The sequence below is a fragment of the Boleophthalmus pectinirostris genome, unplaced genomic scaffold, assembly GCF_026225935.1.
Source record: "Boleophthalmus pectinirostris isolate CB_2022bp ecotype Guang Dong unplaced genomic scaffold, ASM2622593v1 HiC_scaffold_3, whole genome shotgun sequence".
Lineage (NCBI taxonomy): Eukaryota > Metazoa > Chordata > Actinopteri > Gobiiformes > Gobiidae > Boleophthalmus > Boleophthalmus pectinirostris.
This window is the reverse complement of record NW_026571299.1, coordinates 26,741,335-26,762,732: the sequence shown is the minus strand read 5'-3', so window position 1 is coordinate 26,762,732 and position 21,398 is coordinate 26,741,335. Positions and strand designations below refer to the sequence as shown.

General features: G+C 38.4%; 2 protein-coding genes across 3 annotated transcripts in view; both read left to right on the top strand.

Moving 5' to 3' along the window:
• The window catches only part of ikbke (inhibitor of nuclear factor kappa B kinase subunit epsilon), a 257,205-nt gene that overhangs the window by 99,845 nt on the left and 135,962 nt on the right, over positions 1-21,398 (top strand). The window lies entirely within an intron of this gene.
• Positions 1-21,398, top strand: part of rassf5 (Ras association domain family member 5) — a 98,587-nt gene that overhangs the window by 67,142 nt on the left and 10,047 nt on the right. The window lies entirely within an intron of this gene.

Here is a 21,398-nt window from a genome sequence, read left to right as displayed (position 1 = left end):
AAATGCTAAATCATGGCTGTGATACTAAAAGTCTTTGTTATACCACTTCTTGTGCAAAGTGAATATGAAACACAAACCAAATGTAAAATGTGTCGCATAAATGAGTTTCTATTCTCTGAACAAACAACAAAACTGTAGCTCTGTAACAAAACAATTTAGTAAAATGCACCAAAAAATACTCTTGGCAATATATCGATACTGCAGCTGACGATATCGATACTGTATCATCGCATTAAATGATACGATATACTGATATTTTAATATTTTTGCCCTATTAATGATATCACAAGGCGGAACAGAGTATTTTGAGATTTCAGATGTAGATAGACTAATAATAAATAATTAGTCAAGCATATATGAATGAAACAAAACACAACTCCTGGTCAGTTTTTGAGGAAGCAACAACACTGTAACATAGTTTAAAGGTCACAAGAGTCAGAACTTTAACCTGTCCACAATTTTCAGAATGATGAAAAATAGATAAGATCATTGTCATAGTGATTAGCAAACAAAACAGTATATCTTCTGAATTGGAAAAGTCCTCAAGACGTTGGCGGAAACACGTGAAAAGAAACCAGGTTCTAGAATGTTGTACTGATGTCACCTGAACACGGCCGGTTTCCTGTTCACATGCACCATTTTTAGGACTTTTCACCATTCGAACGTTAAAATATTTAGTCTGGAAATTTCGATTGCCATGAAAACAGCGCTAACGGATAGGTCAAGTTTTTATTTGTTCAATTCGTAGCTTCTCTTTACTTTTGTTTTTTTCGTGTTGAAATTGGAGCTGATCCAAAAGATGTTAGCGGTGTGAGAAAGCAGAAGTGTGCAGAGGAAGTGGTTGGTTCATGCACAGGGCTGGAGCTTGTGTTGTCAGTCTCTTGTGTAAAAAGTGAACAAGTACGCACTGTAGAGATCTCAATCACGTTTGCTGGGAAGTGGGGGTTTAAAGCCACACTGTGTCACTTTTTAGCCAAATAATAGACTCAAAAATGAAGAAAAACAAGAGTCCTTACTGTGAGCGGGCTTGCATCTTCCATCTCCTCCTGCCGGTTTCCATGGACGTGTTGTTCCTTTGGCAAAGTCAGGTTTTTAGTTTTCTATTCCATGGAAGTTTTACATTAAAACTAGACAGAATGGGAACTTGTCAACACAAACCCTGTCTAAGTCAAAGGAGAAGTTTTGTAGTTCTTGTGAATTTCTAACCTAGGTTATCTACATTTCACAACTGATATTGACTTCCTGATTCCATTTTTATTTTGGAGCAACTTGTGTGCCTGATATTGAAATGGGGGTACTATAAACCAGGACAAAAATGAATCTGAAGAAATAAACCAGGTCTAAGGTTGGACTAAATCATGTCTAAACTCAAATGAAACTTACTTGACCACACAGAACCACACATTTTGACAAAATTTTACAAAGACGTGTGGATCTGAAAAGATGTGCTGATCTCCTTGATTTCAGAGGATGTGATTGACAGATGGATTAACCAATCACGTTGCGTTAACAACAAATACGGCTGCTTACAGTAAAAAAAAACAACAACATAAAGCATGAGAAACGGTGCACATTTTTACAGAATCTACAATCGAAGAACCAAACTCTTACGTATCTCAGGTAAAAGAACTGATATGCTTTGCTCTGAATGTTACGAGATTTTTTTTCATTTGAGAGACACAATGTTGATGATACAAGTTAGTAGCTGTGGTTGGACCGTCTCAAGTTTGGATGGAGGTTTTTTTATGCTCTGTGGTCAGTTTTAGTCTCTTGTGGATTCAAAAGGAATGTAGAAGCTGCTCAGGCAAACATGAAACTCGGTCTAAATGAAGACTAAACTCAAAACAACCCAAACAGGACTAAACTAAAGGCAATCACAAATCTTCTAAACCGGGGGTCTCCAACCTCTAGCTCAAAAGCTACTCTCCATCTCTTTCCAAGAGATTTTGGAATTGTACCAGTGTGCTGAATAACACAAATTTGATCAAATACAAGCTTATTGCTGCCAACTTTGTGCACTATTAAATGGACAATGGTTCTAGACTAAACCAGGTCTCAAAGAAAACCCAAAGAGAACTAGACCAGGACCACACCAGGATTATACGAGGTCACCATAGGTTTCTTGGAGCTCTTTTTGGCCTGTGTACGTTCCTGTGTGTAACCCTGATCTGCTCCTTTCAGCTCCACTTCTTCAGTGTTCATTAGTCAGACCTCAGACACTTCAGCTCAGAGACACTGGAGAAAGCCAGAGTACAGAGATAAATGACTAACCAAACCTAAAGAATTTTTTGTTTTTCTCATGGGTAGGTTCACAAAGCTTGACCAAGTTTAGTCTTGATGTAGACCTGGTTGAGTCCTGCGTTTCCTAGACCTGATTTAGTCCCAGTTCATGTCTCCGTCCCAGTGTGAATGCTATATAGAAATCGTAAGAAGTGTGACGTCACCCATAGCGTTCAGCTCCAGTCAAACGAAGCTCATCGAGGCTGTTGGTTATTAAATCTAAATACCAGGATCATTTGGAGCGGGTTATTATGAACATGACGAGGCTCAGAGCAGCATTTTAAGAGAGAGACGTGGCGTTTTTTAATATAAAGTGAATTGAAGCTGGAGTCGATAGAGATAGAGAAGAACTTTTTACTAATACAGTTAAGAGTTACTGGGATTTGGGCCTGTGATTCTATAATTTGGTACAGCAACAGTCCTCAGAATGGGCTCTTGTTTCTTTTTTTATTCAAATGCAAAAAAACGAGACAGTTTTTATCTCCTTCACTGCCTGTCCCTTTTCGTTATCTGTCTCGTATTTGCTTTGCGTGGGATATGCTTCACTGCTACTTTTGTTCCACTTAAGATACTGTAGGCCTGTGTGATGACTTTTCTGTAGATGCTGTCTCTCCCTCCAATCCCTCTTCTCTGCCTTCCCCTCTCTCCCTTCCATTCTCTCTTTCTCTGCCTCTCTTTTTCTCCCTGCCTCCTCTCTCTCTGTCTTACTTTCACTCTATCTCTGCCCTTATCTTTCTCTCTTGTTCTGTCACTTTCCCGTCCCCTCTCTCTTTCTCCCCTTTCCTCGCTCTCTCTCTGTCTCTCCCTCACTCAGCCTACTTTTTTCTCTGTTCCCTCTTTCTCCCCTTCTCTCTCTCTCTCTCTCTCTCTCTCATTCTGCCTACCTTTCTCCTCTTCCCTCTCTTTCTCTCTCTTTCTCCCCTTTCTTCTCTCTCTCACTCTGCCTACCTTTTTCTCTTTCTCTCTCTTCCCTCTCTTTCTCTCTCTTTCTCCCCTTTCCTCTCTCTCTCTCTTTCTCACACTCTGCTTATGTTCTCCTCTTCTCTCTCTTCCCTCTCTTTCGCTCTCTCTCTCTTACTCTACCTACCTTTCCCTCTTCTCTCTCTTCCCTCTTTCTCTCCTTTCCTCTCTCTTTCTCTCACTTTCTCCTACCTTTCTCCTCTTCTTTCTTGCCCCCCTCTCTCTTTCTCTCACTCTGCCTACCTTTTCTCCTCTTCTCTCTCTTCCCTCTTTCTCCCCTTTCCTCTCCATCCCTCTCTCTCTTTCTCTCTCTCTCTCTGTCTCACACACACACACACTCTCTGCCTACCTTTCTCCTCTTCTCTCTCTTCCCTTTCTCTCTCTCTTTCTCCCTGTGTCCCTTTCTCCGCTGCAGGCTGAGCTCCTGTTGCCATGGAAACTGCGCGCTCATTCAGATACATAACGCTGCTGTACAACTAAAGCCTCGGTCACACATCAGAACTGTGTTTCTGTGTTACTTCAAAAGTGGAAAAGCGGGTCACCTACAAAATGCTTTCATCTGTGTTCCCGGGCTCAGAATCAGCAACATTTAAAGATTCATTATGTAACTTTTCTGGTTGTGCGTTTGTCATCTGATTATCTGATGAAAGTAGTTATGCTTTGGCTAGAATGCTCCAGAGTGTGACATGAAAACACATCGATATTTCATGTACCAGCCCATAATACTTGGCAACCTGCTGTCTCCATGGAGATTGTTACGTTTGATGCCATACTGTGGAACATTCCAGGCAAAACTGCATTGTCTCCATGGAGAATAAAAGGTTTCCGACAATCCAACTCATTTATAAAATTCTTTAATGTAGGATTTATACATGAAGGGCTGGGTATCATTAAGAAGTTACCGATACGATACAAGACATACCTCGATACGTAGATAGATACATATCGACGTAGCCACTGATACGATACAGGCCACGATACGATACATACCTCGATACGTAGGCCACGATATGATACATACGTCGATACACAGGCCACGATACGATACATACCTCGATACACAGGCCACGATACGATACATACCTCGATACGTAGGCCACGATATGATACATACGTCGATACGATACAATGCATATCTTGATACATAGGCCACGATGCGATACACACCTCGATACACAGGCCACGATACGATACATATCTCGATACATAGGCCACGATACGATACATATCTTGATACAGAGCATTTTCGATTTGATACGATATATTTCAAATTGATTTGATACAGTTCAAGAAAAAATAAAGGCTAAATCATGTCTGTGATATTAAAAGTCTTTGTTAAACCATTTCTTGTGCAAAGTGAATATCAAACACAAACGTTTTAATCATCAAAACAGTGAAAATGTCAAATGTGTCGCATAAATGAGTTTTCTTTCTCTAAACAAACAACACAACTGTAGCACTCTAACAATAATTGAGTAAAAAATATACCAAAAATAATGATCAATACTATATCATCACATTAAGCGATACCGTATATCGATATTTAGCTATTTTTGCACACTCCTACTTATAAGAGCTAATGTTTTGTTTTCTAATTCTGAAGAATTAATTCATGAAGACATCATATCCACAAATCTGAAGGCTGGAGGTTCTATTTATCCTCTAAACAATTGCATCCAACTAGATACTCATTTGAGCAAGTATTGATACTATATATTGATAAAGTATAGGAGCACATAGATTAGGAGCACTATGGAACCTACCTGGACCACTGAGTCGTTACAAATAAACACATATAGTCTTTATATAACAATGTAAGTGCCATAATGGGGAGCATCTGGCTTGAAAAGATTTGCATTTAAAAATATTCATTCATGTGTATTTCACAAGACTGGAGATATTCTACAGCAAATGTTCATGTTCTCATTCATTTTCACATAAATGCAGTAGTGGTAGTAGTAACATGTAGTAGTAGTAGTAGTAGTAGTAGCCAGAAGGAAGTCACCATTAAGACTATCCTTGTATTTCATGAGCTCCACTGCTCATGTCCTCATGTCCTTGGTGTCTTTGCACACGCTCTGAATTATTGACCGTCTGGTTCTTCCACGAAATGCTCACAGGAAAATGGGTGATCTCGACTCGTCTCGTCTTCACCACGGGGAAAATACACACTGATGGAACAAGATACTGCGTGTGGTCACTTTATAAGGCTTTAAAGGTGCACTGTGGAACCTTTCTTGGGGAACGCATGGAACCTGCTTGTCTCCATGGTTTGCTGCAATGACTCACAGTATGCCATTAAACTTATCTCTATAGAGGCATGCAGGTGGCGACTTGGGGTGATTAAGGGTGACCCCACTCCTAGTAAAAATTCATGTTTTTCAGTGTATTTGCTGAGAAATCTAACACCTGTAATTTAAATTAAATGCAAGATAATGCCACACTGTGGGACATACACCTTTTTCACGACGGCCCAATGGCGCGATGTCAGGTAAACGTCACTTCTGGTTTTCTATGGCAAAATATCTATGGAAATGTTTTGTGTATTTTCCACAAGCTTCATAAATCTGCCCCATCACCAAATCTTCAGCCAACAAGGTCCACAAGGATAAATATTTTTCTATGAAGAATTTATCCACAACTATCAAGGGAAGAAAGAAGAAAACAACGAGCATTAGTGAACTACTGAGCAAAACTAATGCTATGGTCATGAATAAAACATAAGTAACTTGTTCACTCAGACTGATTCTAGAATTAAAATTCAAAATTGATTTCATGATGTAATAAATAGATTTGTGCAGTTTTCAAACACTACGGATGTTCACAGATTACATCTTTAGCATTTAAACTGCACAAATCTCTCTGTCTATGCTCATATCTACATCATGAAATCGATTTTAAAATGTTAAATCTAGAATCAAGTGAACAAGTTACTTATTTTTTATTCATGACCATAATGTTATTTTGGTCAAGCAGGTGATGGATCCTCACCCAGAAATATTACACAGTGCCCTTTTAAACTAAAATATATATTCAAATAATTATTTATGTGAGAGCTGCTGACGACAAAAATGTTCATGTTCAAACCACATTTCAGAATGAACTAAACAGTCCTGGTTTAGTTCTGGCTTCATTCTAGTTTCATCCTCATTCTGGTTTAGACCTGAACAGGCTGCAAAGAACAAATACTCAGCACTTCCATTTCTGTTGTTGGTAATAAAGTGGCCAGTGTGCATATTGCCTCGTCAGCTTTTGGTCCCAGTTAAGTAGATGGCTTTTCCTTCTCAGTAGTAAACAGAAGAGACATTTCTGCCAATAGTGTCCTTGAGTGTTCAGTCTGTGAATATGGAAAGCAGCTACGCAAATGTGGAGCTAATCAGAGAAAGCGGTTTCAAAGAATTCACCTAATTTATCCTTAGTGTATCTTTTTATATTACACAAAATTGACTCTTGTGCACTTTAAGCCTTGTTAGAATGTTTTTACCTCCTCAAAAACACACCTGGAGTTGTCCGTCTACATTTCCAAAGCTCAGTCACATGAAGTTGTAGTTTTTAAGTTAACAGCTCCTTTATACCTTTAGTTTAGTAGAACTGCTTTGTAAATTGTTTAAAAAAAAAAAAAAAAAAAACTTGAAATGCGTGAATCATTTCTAGAGTGATTGTTTGTGAGAGATAAGAGTCTGTGGGGGCAAAGGAGAAGTGACTTGAGTTGTGTAAAGTTCACGTTTGCATACAATGGAAATGAATGACTCTTTAAATCTACATTACGAGGCCTTTCTGCTAGAAGGTTCTCCACCTGCTTGTCCCCATGGAGATTTAGGTTTAATGCCAAACTTCTGAACTTTTCAAACAGGCAAAGCAATAACATTTCCATGGTAACAAGCAGATGGTGTACACTTCAGCAGAAAGTTACTTTATTTGAACATTTAAAAAAAAATAGTCTCTATTATTAAGTATGAATATTTAAAGGGGAAATAAGAAAATAAATACACAGAAATATACAAAAGAAGAAAATAAGTATATCAAGTACATTATAGTCTCTCTTTACAAACATGAAGACATCAACATGAAAAAAAAAACACATATACACATTACAAATACCCACAGGTTTATAATGTATTATCAGTGATCACTTTTAAATAACAATTCATCACTATCTACTTTCCTGGTGGTACGTCTCTAAAAAGTTGTAACGATATCCAAATCTCTCGGTACAATACTATCACAATGTATCTCACGGTACGATATTTATTGCGATATTTTGGATGATGGCTGATATAATTGTAGATAGGACACTTTATTGCTTTTAAAAATACACTGACAAGATTTTAGTGTGAATTATTTCCGTCATAATCCCAAGAATTCAAGAAAAAAACAAATCTCTTCATGTTGTCTGCACTGAAATGAATCACGGGATATGTAGTTTCTGATGTTCATAAGCTGTTGCTTCTATAAAACCATGCATTTAAGCCAAGGAACTTGTTATTTGATATATTGTGAGACCTTTGATGATACGATATCATATTTCGGTTATTGTTACATCCCTATTTTTTATACATATTTCCAAGTCTATTGCATAAAAGTACTCCACTTAAAGTCATACTCAGTGTCGTACTGTTGTTCTTACTTTAACTCATCCCTTAGTCCAAAACCCCCTTGTCTCTCTTAAATACTTGATTACATGGATTTACAATTTTGTTTACTGTAAGATGTGATGTCCCAAAAGAAGTTAAAAGTCTGATTTTAGCATTGAACTGCTAAAGGGAATATGACTAATTTTGACTTAAATTATTACAGCAGCATTGTTCTTTTGAGTGGTGCTGCTTCTCCACAGATCTGACCTGCTTGTCTCCATAGATGTACATACAATTAAAGCTATTCTGTTGAAGTTTCCATGTAGTGAATCTTGAAGACACATGCAGATGCAGACCTTGCAATGGAAATATTCAAAAGCCTGACTGTAGCAGTGAACTGGAGATGAATTTCACATACTTTTACTTACATCTTTTCCGCCTACATCACAGGTCTAACTGCTTGACCTCGTGTAGCGCTTGAAGAGGCTCAGCTCTTGACCTGAGTGTTTCTGTTTGTACTGCTCTACTCCCCCTCTTCCTGTTCTTCCTCCTCTTCCTCTTATTCCACTTCTTCCTCCACTTCATACTACTGCACATTGTATCTGTTTATCTTAATACAACCTTGAACCACTTTATTGCCCATGTAGAGGAATATGTGTGCCGCGTTTAAACCACCCCTGCAGCAGTGGACTCATCTTATTGGTCAGGACTACTGTAAGTGGAATATTTGACCTACTGACACTGAGAAACATGTAAACTCAGAACACAAAGACCACGCACAATAGGTTAAATCCTCCAGTACTGACCCGACTAGCAGAAGATCTGGAGATGGGTTCACTGCTCCTGACAGGTTACCCCAACGATATTAAAGGATGGGTCAAACGCAGAGGTGGAATTTCACTGGACAATTGATACTTTGCAGTGACATCATGCTTAGGTTGCTCTAAACATTTCACCATTAGGGATACATATAGTAGTTGCCATTGTGACACAATTCACACATTAGCAATGTTATGTAATTATTCTTGGGTGACCAGATTTTCTAAATTCTAAACAGGAACACACCCACGTTGGGATGTTTGGTATAAATAAAATTGCAATAACATTGTGCATTCTTGTGTCATTCATAATCTGAGGGACTTCTATCTCTGATTTTTTTTTTGCTTTATTGTCATTCGCAAACGTGATTTTCTGTATTTTGGTTAAACAAATGATAATTTATGCTCCTTTTTAATGTAGGTGAGTCCTTTTATAGTCCTGGTTTAGACATGATGTAGTCTGGTTTAGTCTTAGTTTAGATCAAATTGGTCAAAAGTAGGAACACTTTATGCATATTTCTTATATAAAACTGGGACAAATCACTGTTTTGAGCCGGGACAGGCTCAAAACTAAGACTGTCCCGGGTAAATAAGGACGTCTGGTCACCCTAGATTAATCAAATTCTTTTTTTGTCTGGTTTCAGTAATTTAAATTGTCAGACCTGGGGCGATTCTTCTTGCAAATAAATCACACTGTGTAAGAAAATGTAGTTGTAAATTTCTAATTACCGGATTGGTAACGCTTCTCTGGCCACAGATATTAGAAATGTACAAGTGTAACATATTGGGCAGATTGGCTAATGTTGGATAATGTTGTGAGCTACTTTGGCCCTGTGTTTTGGCTGCTAGCATGTACATTTGTAATTACCTGATTGGCTACACTTCACTGGTCACAGATATTATGTTGCATTCGATTATGCTCATGACCTCCTCCTCGAGAAAGTGCAATGGAATGGACAATCAAATGGAGGTTGTGCAGACCAAATCAGTTGGATTTACGTCACAGCAAAAATGGAAGCACACACAGTAAACAGGGACAGTTGTCTTTTGGTCATTTTGATATGTTGTGTATGTGCAGAGAAAGTGTCTTCTAAAAACTTTCACATCATTTTACAGTAGACACAAGTAGACACAAGTTTTTTCTGAACATTTACTAATCAAACTGCCATAATAAAGTCACAACAGCTAACGATAGGTAACAGACTCTATTTATTAGCAGAAGCTAGCCACACCTTGCATTAAACTGTCTCGGGCATCCATTTTTTCCCCAACTGTTGGAATGGAACACATTTACAACTGATTTATCGACTGACATTCAATAAAATGCAGGGTTAGATGTGTAAAAGCGTAACATATTGGGCAGATTGGCTAATGCTGGCTAATGTTTAAGCTAGTTTGGCCCTTTTTTTTGGCTGGTGGATGCGAACATGTACTGTACGTTTGTAACTACCGAATTGGTAACACTTCACAGGTCACAGATATTAAATATGTAAAAGCGTAACATGTTGCACAGATCGGTGAATGTTGGCTAATGTTGTAAACAGGATGACCACATTTTCCAAACTGAAAACTGGGACACTCCTGGTTTGGAGTGGTTGATAATAATAAAATTGTGAAACGAGTGAGTAATTAAGGATAATTGTTATACACTCGGCCCATGTGAGTCAGTATAGTCACATTTTCTTTGTGTTTTGGTCAGTTTTAAGCAGCTTTTCTGTATTTTATTTCAAAAAATGACAATTTATGCTTCTTTATGCCAACCTACTGTTTGTAGTATCAACTTTGTCAAAAACAGGGACACCCACATGGTCATGGAAATCCTTGAAAAGTCATGGAATTTTGTAAATTCAATGAAAGCTTTGGAAAAGTCATTTCTTTCACATGGCTACAGCGGTCTGCTTAGTTATCATTAGACTACAATGATTATTTATGGACGTTTGCGCCTTTTGTTTAAAACAGATGACAATAAATGCACTGACAGTATTTTGAATGTTAAAAAACGATAAACCCAAACCATAAGGTGAGTGGAAGGGGTTCACATTTCATATTTGGCCCTAAAAGTCTGATCAATTCTATACATGTAGGTGCCGTAAAGTTATGGAAAATTCACTTTAGGTCATGAAAAAGTCACGGAAAAGTATAGAAATTTTGTCAGTGAAAAAGAGTGGGAATCCTGCACCTGGGACTTTTCTTGTAGAAATCTGGGACAAATCACTGGTTTTGTATACATTTGCTGGGACAGGGGACACAGGACTCAAATCTGGGACTGTCCCTGGTAAATAGGGATGTCTGGTCACACTTGTTGTAGGCTGGTTTGGCCCTGTGTTTTGGCTGGTGGATGCTAACGCGTAAATTTGTAACTACCTGATTGGTAACACTTCACTGGTCACAGATATTAGATGTGTAAAAGCGTAGCATATTGGGCAGATTGACTCATGTTGGCTAATGTTGTAAGCTAGTTTGGCCCTGTGTTTTGGCTGGTGGATGCTAACATGTAACTACCGGATTGGTAACGCTTCGCTGGATGCTAACATGTAATCCCCTGCTCTGGCCTGGGTAAATTGCATACACACAGAGGGGTAATGGATTTTTCATGCTCTGTGGATGGCTCAGTGTGAAAGCTCATTTAAAATAATTATATTTAGTGGAGTCACACGTGTTTTCTGTGTTTTTGGACTGTAAAGCAGCGTGTGGTTTCTTATGTGGAGCTGGAGAGTATAGGGCTGCACCATAACTCACAGAATTCTCAATAATTTGTTTTGTTTAGTGCAGTTGTATCGTAAGAAAATAAATATGGCAGCCGTTCTTCGTGTTTTAGATATAGGGTGACCAGCATTTCAAAATAAAAAAACTGGGACATCCCCATTTTTGTGGTGTTTGGTAATAATAAAATTGCGAAACGAGTGCGTAATAAAGGAAAATTGTTACGCAAAGACCATTCATGACTAACAGGTGAGTCAGTGTAGTCATGTTTTTTTTGTGTTTTGGTTATTTTTAACCAGCTTTTCTGTATTTTACCTAAACAAATTACAATTTATGCCTCTTTTTACTGTTGATTGGTAGCAAATTGGTCAAAAATAGGGACACCTGGACTCAAAACTGGGACTGTCTCGGTTAAATAGGGACGTCTGGTCACCCCAATTAGATATTAAATGTAAAAATGTCTGGTTTTAGTTGTAATTGTCTTATTTTAGTTCTGTGAAATTACAGTGTTGTCTAGATTTACATACTTTTTGTAGGTGTAACTTTTTGGTTGAGGGTCCGTCACCTGCTTGTTATTATTATTGTTGTTAAGTCATTGATCTGCCTGGAATGTTCCACAGTATGATATTAAACAGCTCTACCTTATATTTATTAAATAACAGGTGGCTTTAAAGCTCAAAAATACCTTGAAAACAGGCATTCTGACTGTGAGGTTACCTCTCCATAGATCTGCCCTATAACTTGGTCTGGTTTGGGCTCCATGAACATAGAAATGTGAATGGAATGGACCTCAAAATGCAAATGTAAAATGAGGGACTATATTCCACTATGAATATCAAAATATGTTTGAATGTATGTGCCAAAATACACAAATTTTACCTGTAGAATTGTCTGGTATTAACTTGGACTTAATCTTGTACATATTTTAGTAATTAATTTGTATTTTGAACACATTAAACTTTGACAGTTTTTGTTTCATGAGGAAAGGCCCAATAATTATTAGGGATGTAACAATATCAAAATCGATACGATATTTTCACGATATACATCTCATGGTACGATATTTACTGCGATATTTTGTTGAGGCGACCAAAAGTGTGAAAATGCTACTTTTCCCTTGTCATAATACAAATAATTAAGCTTTAAAAGTGCTTATAACAAGCTTGTTAGAATCATAATTCATGGACAAAAATGGCCTAGTTTTATATTCATAAGCAGTAATAAGGAGTGTATTCATAGGAAAGTGTTTGTAAATGTGTAACTAATAGCAGAATAAGCTTATGAGGAATTAAACTTTAATAAGGGCTGAATGAATACTAATTAATGACAAATTAAACATTTACAACTATGCAAATTAGCAGGTAGTTAGATGGTAATAGTGCACCCTAAAATAAAGTGTTATCCCTGCATTGTCTGTTTACATCTCCAAAGCTCAAAATGCTATGTTCCACCTTGTGATGTCATGAAGTTGTCATTTTCAAGTTCACAGCTCTTTTTTTGTTTAGTTGAGATTGGAAATTCAATTCAAATGATCCAAATGATTCCAGTGAAGGTGTGTGCAGTTTAAAAACACAACAACATTAGAACATAGATCAGAAAATGGTGTAATATGGACCTTTAAGCATAAACCAGACCAAAACATCTGCATTTTTTTATCCCCAAAACATTAAATTCCACCATTCTTCTTTCTTTTTCATGATTAGGCACTACTTTTTTTTACTCCTTATTGTGTATTTGATTAGTAGCATTACCTTGATGTGTGTTTATAATAAGCTCTGTGTTGTGACTGTAGTGATTAGGAGGAGGAGGAGGAGAGGAGGAAGTGAATTACTCTGAGTGGCTCTGATAGTGATTGTGCTATCTCTGCACACAGCCGCGTCTGACCGGAAAACTGCCCGAATGACAAAATCACAGCACAGAAAATCCACAGTGAGGCTGGAATCGTGAGAGAAGGAGAAGAGAGGAGGGCAGAGAGAGCAGAGGAGGGAAAGAGAAGAAGAGGAGGAAAGGAACTAGGGAGAAGGGAAGAGAGAAGAAAAGGAGGAGGGAGGAGATATGAGGAGGACTAGATGAATTAGGCAGGTGGAAGGAGATAAGAAGAGGAAGTTTGTTTGCACCAGTGATCTGAGTGAATATCTGAACAGTATAAATGTATAAGTGACAGCGTGGTGTGATAATATGGGACTGGTTTTAAAATGAGATTTCTGGAATGTCCCACAGTTTGACATTTGCCATGTTCACATGAGAGCTTTAATTCTGTATAAAAAAAAAATGTTCTGCTTTAAAAAGTGTAAACACTTCCTCATGAAAATGATTATTCGGAATTAAACTTAATTCCGAAGTAAGTGGGTGGTTTATTCCGATTTTAAAGCCGAATTAACGTTTCACGTTTATTCTTCTTAAAGTGCATGCTCGTTGGGTCGCCCTTCTGACACAATCCAGACGATCCAGCTGCAGTCGTGGCTTCGGACCTTTCACCCACGTCTCTTTGGATTTGTGAGTGGGATGTGGTAGTGGTCTGAGCTAGAGCAGCCACTGATTCAGTTTGTCTTCTTCCTCCCTTTTCCGACACTCTTCCCTTCTCCTCCTTTGCTGACAGACGTAAAACGTGATGACAGAATTCTCCAGCTGCTGCGTAATTATCTTTGGAACAACTGCGGAAAAAGTGGATCATGTTTGGGTTGTGTAACGACAAACCAAGATGCCAAAAAAGCCGGTAGCAGCTGAAGTTTGTGTTTAATTCCGAATTATTTAATTCAGATTTCAGAACTATTTAATTCACATCATGTAAATGTGGCAGTAAACATCTTCATGAGGAAGTGAATGGGTGAATGGGAACGGGTGACATTACTGGTCAGGTCTGTGGACGGGCGCCCCCACTCACTATAAAAACATGTGTAACGGAATATGTTTATTTTGTCATGTGGAAAATTGGAGGCAGTAATGGGAGATATGAGCAGAGAGAGGGCAGAAGGAATCAAGGAACTAGGAAGGAGGATGGAGGAGGGAAGGGGAGCTAGGGAGAAAGGTGCAAAGGATGGAGATTTGAGAGAGGAGAGGGTGAAAGGAATCAAGGAACTAGAAGAAGAAGGAGGGAAGAAATTAAACAAGGAGCAAGAAGAGAGAGAGAAGGAAAGGAAGCAGGCAGTTATAAAAAGGAGGAAAGAGAGAAGGAGGATAGGAGATAAAGAGAGAAGGAGGGAAGAAAGAAAACAAGGAGTGAGAAGAGAGAGAAGGAAAGGAGATAGAGGGAGAAGGAGGGAAGAAAGGAAACAAGGAGCTATAAATTAGAGGGAGGAAAGAAGGAGCTACGAGGGAGGAAAGCATGAAAGGAATCAATGAGCCTGAAGGAGAAGGAGAGAGGGAAGGAAACGAGAAATTAAAACGTAGGAGAGAAAAAAGGAAGCTATAAGAATGAGGGAAGAAGTGGATCAAGAAACTAGGAAGGAGGATGCAAGGAGGAGCTAAAAAGGAGAGAAGGAAAGGAGGCAAGGAGGGGATGAAGAAGCTAGGAAGGAGGAGCTAAGAGGTATGAGAGATTGGAAGGCACCAAAGATCTAGGTGAAGGAGGGAGTAAAGGAAATGAGAAGCTAGGAAAAAGGGAGAAAGAAAGAAATCAAGGAGCTAGAGGGAGAAAGAGAGAAGAAAGAAGAAGGGAGGAGAGGAGGAGAGGAAGCGAGGAGCTAGCGGCGATGAAAGCGTTGCTGAGCCAGCCTTAGCAACCCGGAGTTGAGTGAGTTATTTATAGTGCAGAAGGATGCAGCCCACAATAGCAGTTTTCTACAGAGAGAGAGGGAGGAAGAGAGAAAGAGAGAGTGAATGTGGGGCAGTGGGAGAGGAGGACAGGAGAATGCAGGACAGGTCATGTACTTAGGGACTCCCAGAGTGACATCAAAATACACCGTGTACACAACACATGTGCTGCGTGAACAGTGTGTGGTACAGAGAGAGTTCGAGGAGACATCACCCGACTTTATGTCTTCATATGTGATTTTATTTCATGTGTATAGTGTCAGTACATGTTTCTTCTTTTTCATTATCTTTCTTTTAATATGCATTGTCCCTTCAGTAAATAAATACATATACACATACACATACACATACAGTTACAAATACAAATTTCTGATTCTGTTTAGATTTATTCCAGGAAAAATGTGCTAGACCGTTTTTCTTTCTTTCTACCAATATGCAATTGACATTCTAGTGGGGAACCAGCTGGAAAGTCCCGCTGGCTGGAAACTCCCCCTGAATTGTACCCTTTATGATATGAGGTTAGTTCATATATATATATATATATATATATATATATATATATATATATATATAATCTGTATTAAAAAAATGTCATTATATATTGTACAGACACATGTTGCAATATATCTCAGCACATTTGTTCATACATACAAAAAAAACAAATTCTTGTTTCTTTTGTTGCGCTGCTTACAAATTATGTTCATGGCAGATAAAGAAATCATTATAATTATACATATATATTTTTTAAATAAAGGGTCACATATCTAAACACAGACAAAGCAGAAGGCTGATAGAGGGCCTAGACTAGTGCTCAGTACAGTGAATAATTGAAATATGTGCATGTTTAACACGTTTATTCATGCTAAGGTCCTTAAAACCACACACTAAATATTAATTATTAGCTTTATCAAGGCAGATTTTCAAAAAACTTGCAGTAAAAAGTTAATCTTTAATTGATGCAATTTAGGCCAATTCACCTGGAAGCCCGAGGGCCAAGAAAAATTTTGTCTAAGGGCCACGTTTGGCCCACGGGCCATAGTTTGGCCATGCCTGCTAAATTACATGGGGAACAAGAAAAAAAACTTCTATGAGCAAATGAGGATTATATTGATATTACAGACTGACAAGATGTGTGCCACTTCAGGAAGATCAGTAAAATGACATAAACAAGGGCAACATTTGGTCTCACTACATTCACATTTCAATTTATTATGATATAAAAGCTGATTTTCTAACTCAATACATCACTGTGCGTGAAGCGGCCGACTAAAGGCTGGAGAGAACACCTCCCCTCTCCTGGGCACAGCAGTTACCCAAGTGCTGCCCAAGAGAAGGAGGGGGCATTCAAGATGAGAGAATGGGGCATTCGGGCTGGGACTTTCAATGTCAAAATGTCAAATAATGTAAGATAATGTAAGAAATAACCATGTAAAATTACAAAAGATAATCCTTTTTTGAAAAGACAACACAGCAACATAACCCCAAACAGATCTTGTACACGTTTGGATCTAGATCAAGATCAAGTATAATGTATATGTTTGTGTAACTATGGAAGTGGTGATTAGTATCAGATTTTTTGACAAACCTACAACACTGCACAGCCCCTCTTATGTAACCACACTCTACCGGCCTTTCAGTAGCGGAACATGAGCGAGACTCGGGTCCACGCTCCAGTGCAGTTTACTGGAGGGCTTCCTGTATTTGTGAGTTTCGGTGGGGCCCTCCCTGTTCGACATACCACACACACACAGAGAGAAAGAGAGAGAGCGGCCTCCAGGACATTTACACACAGGGACAATAGTCACGTCCGCTCCACAAAATCCAAGGACACAGCAAATCCAAACACAAGCACAGAGGAAGACCGCAACCATTAGAATGATCTGATTGTAAAATGTGATGGTGCCTGTGTTCCTGTGAGAGTCAGTGCACTGCGCTTGGTTTTTGGGGTCAATTCTGGCAGATTATTGAGCATTAGGTTAATTAAGTGAAAGAATGAATGATATTATATTTCTTGGAATTCTGTCACTGTTTTATAGGGTTTGGCATTAGAAGTACTTTTTACTTCAGCCTAAACTCTTTCGGTCACGATCCATGGGGTTAAATACAAACGCGAAAAAAACAACAAAAAGCCACAACAAACCAAAAAAAAAAAAAAAGCCATAACACAAATGCAAGCCTCAGAACACAACAAAAAGCCACAATGGAAGTGATCGCGGGACTCTATATTCCAACAGACCAAGCGTCGGTGAGACAGTGACATCGATCCTGGCCATAAAACAATAAATTACTTTTACTTACGTTTCCAATTTCGTTCATTTTTCCGTTTGCTTACTTTTCACATTCTTGTTCTTCTTCAACTTTTCCCATTCACTTCCAGCTTGATCCTTTAATGCTTCGCTCGGTCCAACGGAAAATAGAGTCCAGCGGTCACTTGAGATGTGGCATTTTATTGTGTCGTGGTGTTTGTATTTGCGTTGTGGTGTTTGCGTTATGGCGTTTGCATTGTGGCGTTTGCGTTTGCGTTGTGGGCGTTTGCGTTATGGCGTTTGCATTGTGGCATTTGCGTTTGCATTGTGGCATTTGCGTTTGCGTTGTGGCGTTTGCGTTTACATTGTGACGTTTGTATTTGTGTTGTGGCGTTTGCATCTGTGTTGCAGCGTTTGCATTAAATAGAGTCCCACGGTCACTTCCGTTGTGGCTTTTTTTTTTTTGGTTTGTTGTGGGTTTTTGTTGTGTTGTTGCGTTTGTATTTGTTGTGGCGTTTGTGTTTCTTATGAGTCCTCCCGACGTCCGCAGTTTGTAGTCTATGCTTTGTTTTGTTTTTTGTAGTGCTCCAAAATGACAAAATAAACTACTACTACTAAAATGTTTAAAGCAAACCTATTATGCAAACTTTTTAGTCGTGTTATAATTGTTTCCTTCTTATTTTCCCTCTGGAAGTTGTACTTGGAGTGATTTGTGCATGTTTGAGTAATCTTTAATCACTTATTTTCGAGACGCCATTGTGTCGAGCAGCTCCCATTTCCCCACCGCTGGCGTACGCCCACAGCGTTGTACTTACTTTGTTCTCCAATTTTATTTTCTTAATTGCTGATATACGTAGGATTCATCAGCATTGTATAGTCATTGGTGTGAAAACAGTGTGATGCAGCAATCCATCAGAGTTGTCTTTGTTGTGATGACATTTACAGTGATATCAGCTTCTGTTGGGCACTACAGTTTTCTAACGTGGAAGTCAGCTGATTTGTTTCCTTTATTAGATGAATATTGTGATATAAAATGTGCAAATGATAACATAATGATCCACAGATGTCATAGATTATAAGTCAAGCGTAATATGCATTCTTTAGGACTGTCCAATGCTGATGCTGAATGGTGCGTGATGTTTGTACTTATACAGCTGTTAATTGTCAGTGCTCATCTCCATGGAGATGTTATTGCTTTGCCTGGAATGTTCCAATGTATGCTATTAGACTTGTACATCTTCCTAATTATGGATTTTATTGCTCATAATTACATTGAAAAAAAAAGCATTACTGTATTTTTTTGGACTATAAGTGACTCCGGAGTATACGTCACACCAGCAAGAAAATGTGGAATGAAGAAGAAAAAAACAGTTTAGTTTAGTTTAGTTTATTTGACTTATTTAGTGTCATGCACCATTTAGTTGGTGCCCAGCCTGCATGGGCTTACAAGACACATAAAACAATAAGCAGACAGATCACACATCAAACATAATGTGTCCTCTTGAGGAGGTCCCAGGCCAGTTTTAACACAAACTGAGCCAGCTTGAAAACATTACATTTACACAAATACTCCAGTCTCTCCTCATCAGACACAGCAAACCAACAGTAACATACATAAGTCACACTGGACCATAAGTCGCACTTTTTGGGGGAAATTTATTTTATAGAATCAGAGAGCAGGACTCGACATTTCATCTTGAAAGTCAAGTTCTAGTAATAAAAATAGAAGAGAAAACAACAGACTGTTAACGTCACATATGAACAGTTCTTCAAATAACTATAACATAAACAGAACAGAACAATTTACCAAACTCTCCATCTCACTCCAAATCACCAAATCTATTCAATTCTTCATCCTCTGAGCAACTCCACAACCTCTGGAGGTAAACAGAGCGCCGCTTCCTCTTCTGTGTAGCTGTCGTCAGACTCAGCATCAGTTCCAGTTAGAATTATTCCGGCTTTTCTGAATCCTGACACGATGGTTTCGGTATCACTGAAGTCACTTTTGAAAATTCTCATTAGTACAGATGTAATGGTGCGATTGATCCCAGGACAGAGGCTCTTTCTGCAGGAGACATGCACAGTAGAGCCAAGTGACAGTGACAGTGTGACAGTGTCAGTCTGAAAATTTTAATATATAAGTCGCACTGGAGTATAAGTTGCAGGAAACACCCAAACCATGAAAAAAGTGCGAAAAATACTGCGAGTGGTGTCTCCTCTTCACAGATATAACTTGTAACATGGTCTGTTTTTGTCACATAGGCCTAATTGACTGTAGGGAAATAGATATGTTTAATGTCATAATGTGGATCTTTGCAGTGAGAGTACTGACATGAAGCAGGTGACAGAAAAGTGTCATATTGCACATTTAATATTCATCGTCATAAAAGAGCTGAGATCATGTTCAGCAGGAGACAGCTCACAGCAGTCCTTGTTGTATTCAGGTCGTTCAGTGAACTTGACTCCAGCTAGTGTTTGGGCCTCGGGTTTGAACTGACTCACATGACCTCAGCTCTGTGACGTCATCAACACTGAGTCACATGACCTGAAGCTCACGCCAGTGTCTGCAGATTGTACTGAAGAAAGACATCAAAATAAAATACTGAGAGAGCTTATATTACACTATTTTCTGATCTGTGTTAGAATGTTGTTTCCTCATCACAAACTCTGAAGTATTTAGGTTCCTCAGGCTGGTTTTCAGGCTGTGAAAGTAGAGATTTAAATTTGTCTAACTTGTTCCTATCGCTCTCACAAACACTTAGCAAATTGCATGTATCAATTTTAAGGCATTTTTACAATTTAGAACAGCATTTTAAACAATGAAATGAATAAGGGCTGTTTTATATTGACAGACTCGGTTCTTTCTTCTGTATTTGTGTTCAGTAGAATGTTTTACAATTAGATGCAGTCCTGGTTTAGTCTTAGTTCAGTCCTTGCAGAAGTCCTGGTTTAGTCCTGTTTTAGTCCAAATTCAGTACTGTTTTAGTCCTCTGTTAGTCCTGGTTCAGTCCTGGTTTAATCCTGGTTTAATCCTGGTTCAGTCCTGTTTTAGTCCTCCTGGATCAGTCCTGGTTTAGTCCTGGTTTAGTTCTGGTTTAGTCCTGTTTCAGTCCTGGCTGTAAGGGTCAAAATTGAATGAAATAGAAAACTAGTTTAGTCCTGTTTTAATCTTATTTCAGTCCTGGTTTAGTCTTGTTTTAGTCCTAGTTCAGTCCTGGTTTAGTCCTGGTTTAGTCCTCCTGATCCATTCCTTGGAGAAGCCCTGGTTTAGTCCTGTTTTAGTCCTAGTTAAGTCCTGGTTTAATCCTGGTTAGTCCTCAGGGTTCAGTCCTTGGAGAAGTCCTGCTTTAATCCTGGTTTAGTCCTGGTTTAGTCCTGTTTTAGTCCTAGTTCAATCCTGGTTTAGTTCTGGTTCAGTTCTGGTATCAGTCCTGAGATCAGTTTTGATTTAGTCCTGGTTCAGTCCTGGTTCTGTCTGTAAGGGTCAAAACTGGATGAAACGGGAAATTGGTTTAGTCCTGTTTTAGTCCTAGTTCAGTCCTGGTTTAATCTTGTTTTAGTTCTGTTTTAATCCTAGATGTGGACATTGCAGTGGTCTGATTTAGTCACAGTGAGCTGTTTTTATTTATCTGTGTGTGTGTGTTATAGGGAAAATATTATTAACCTGCTTTACTTTGGAGCCTAAAAATAACACAAACTTGTATAAAACTGTGTTTCTATTGTATTACTTATCTTTCTATTGTATTTTGACTTGTACAGATACATTTATAATTATCTCTTATTTGACACTTGTCTCTTGCAATCTTTTTTTTACTACTTATTTAGAATTTATTATGACCGTTTATATTTTTTACTCTTTATTATTATTATATGTGTGACCTACTGTGCCCAAATATTGTCCAAATAATTTCCCTTGTGGATCAGTAAAGTCTAAGTCTACTTACATAAATATTTTTTGCATTTTCATTTTGTTTTGACTGACATTTTACATTTTTGTCAAGCTTTCTTCCGTTAAAATTTTCCTCTTTTAATGCCCATAAACAGTTAATATAGTCGTGCATAGT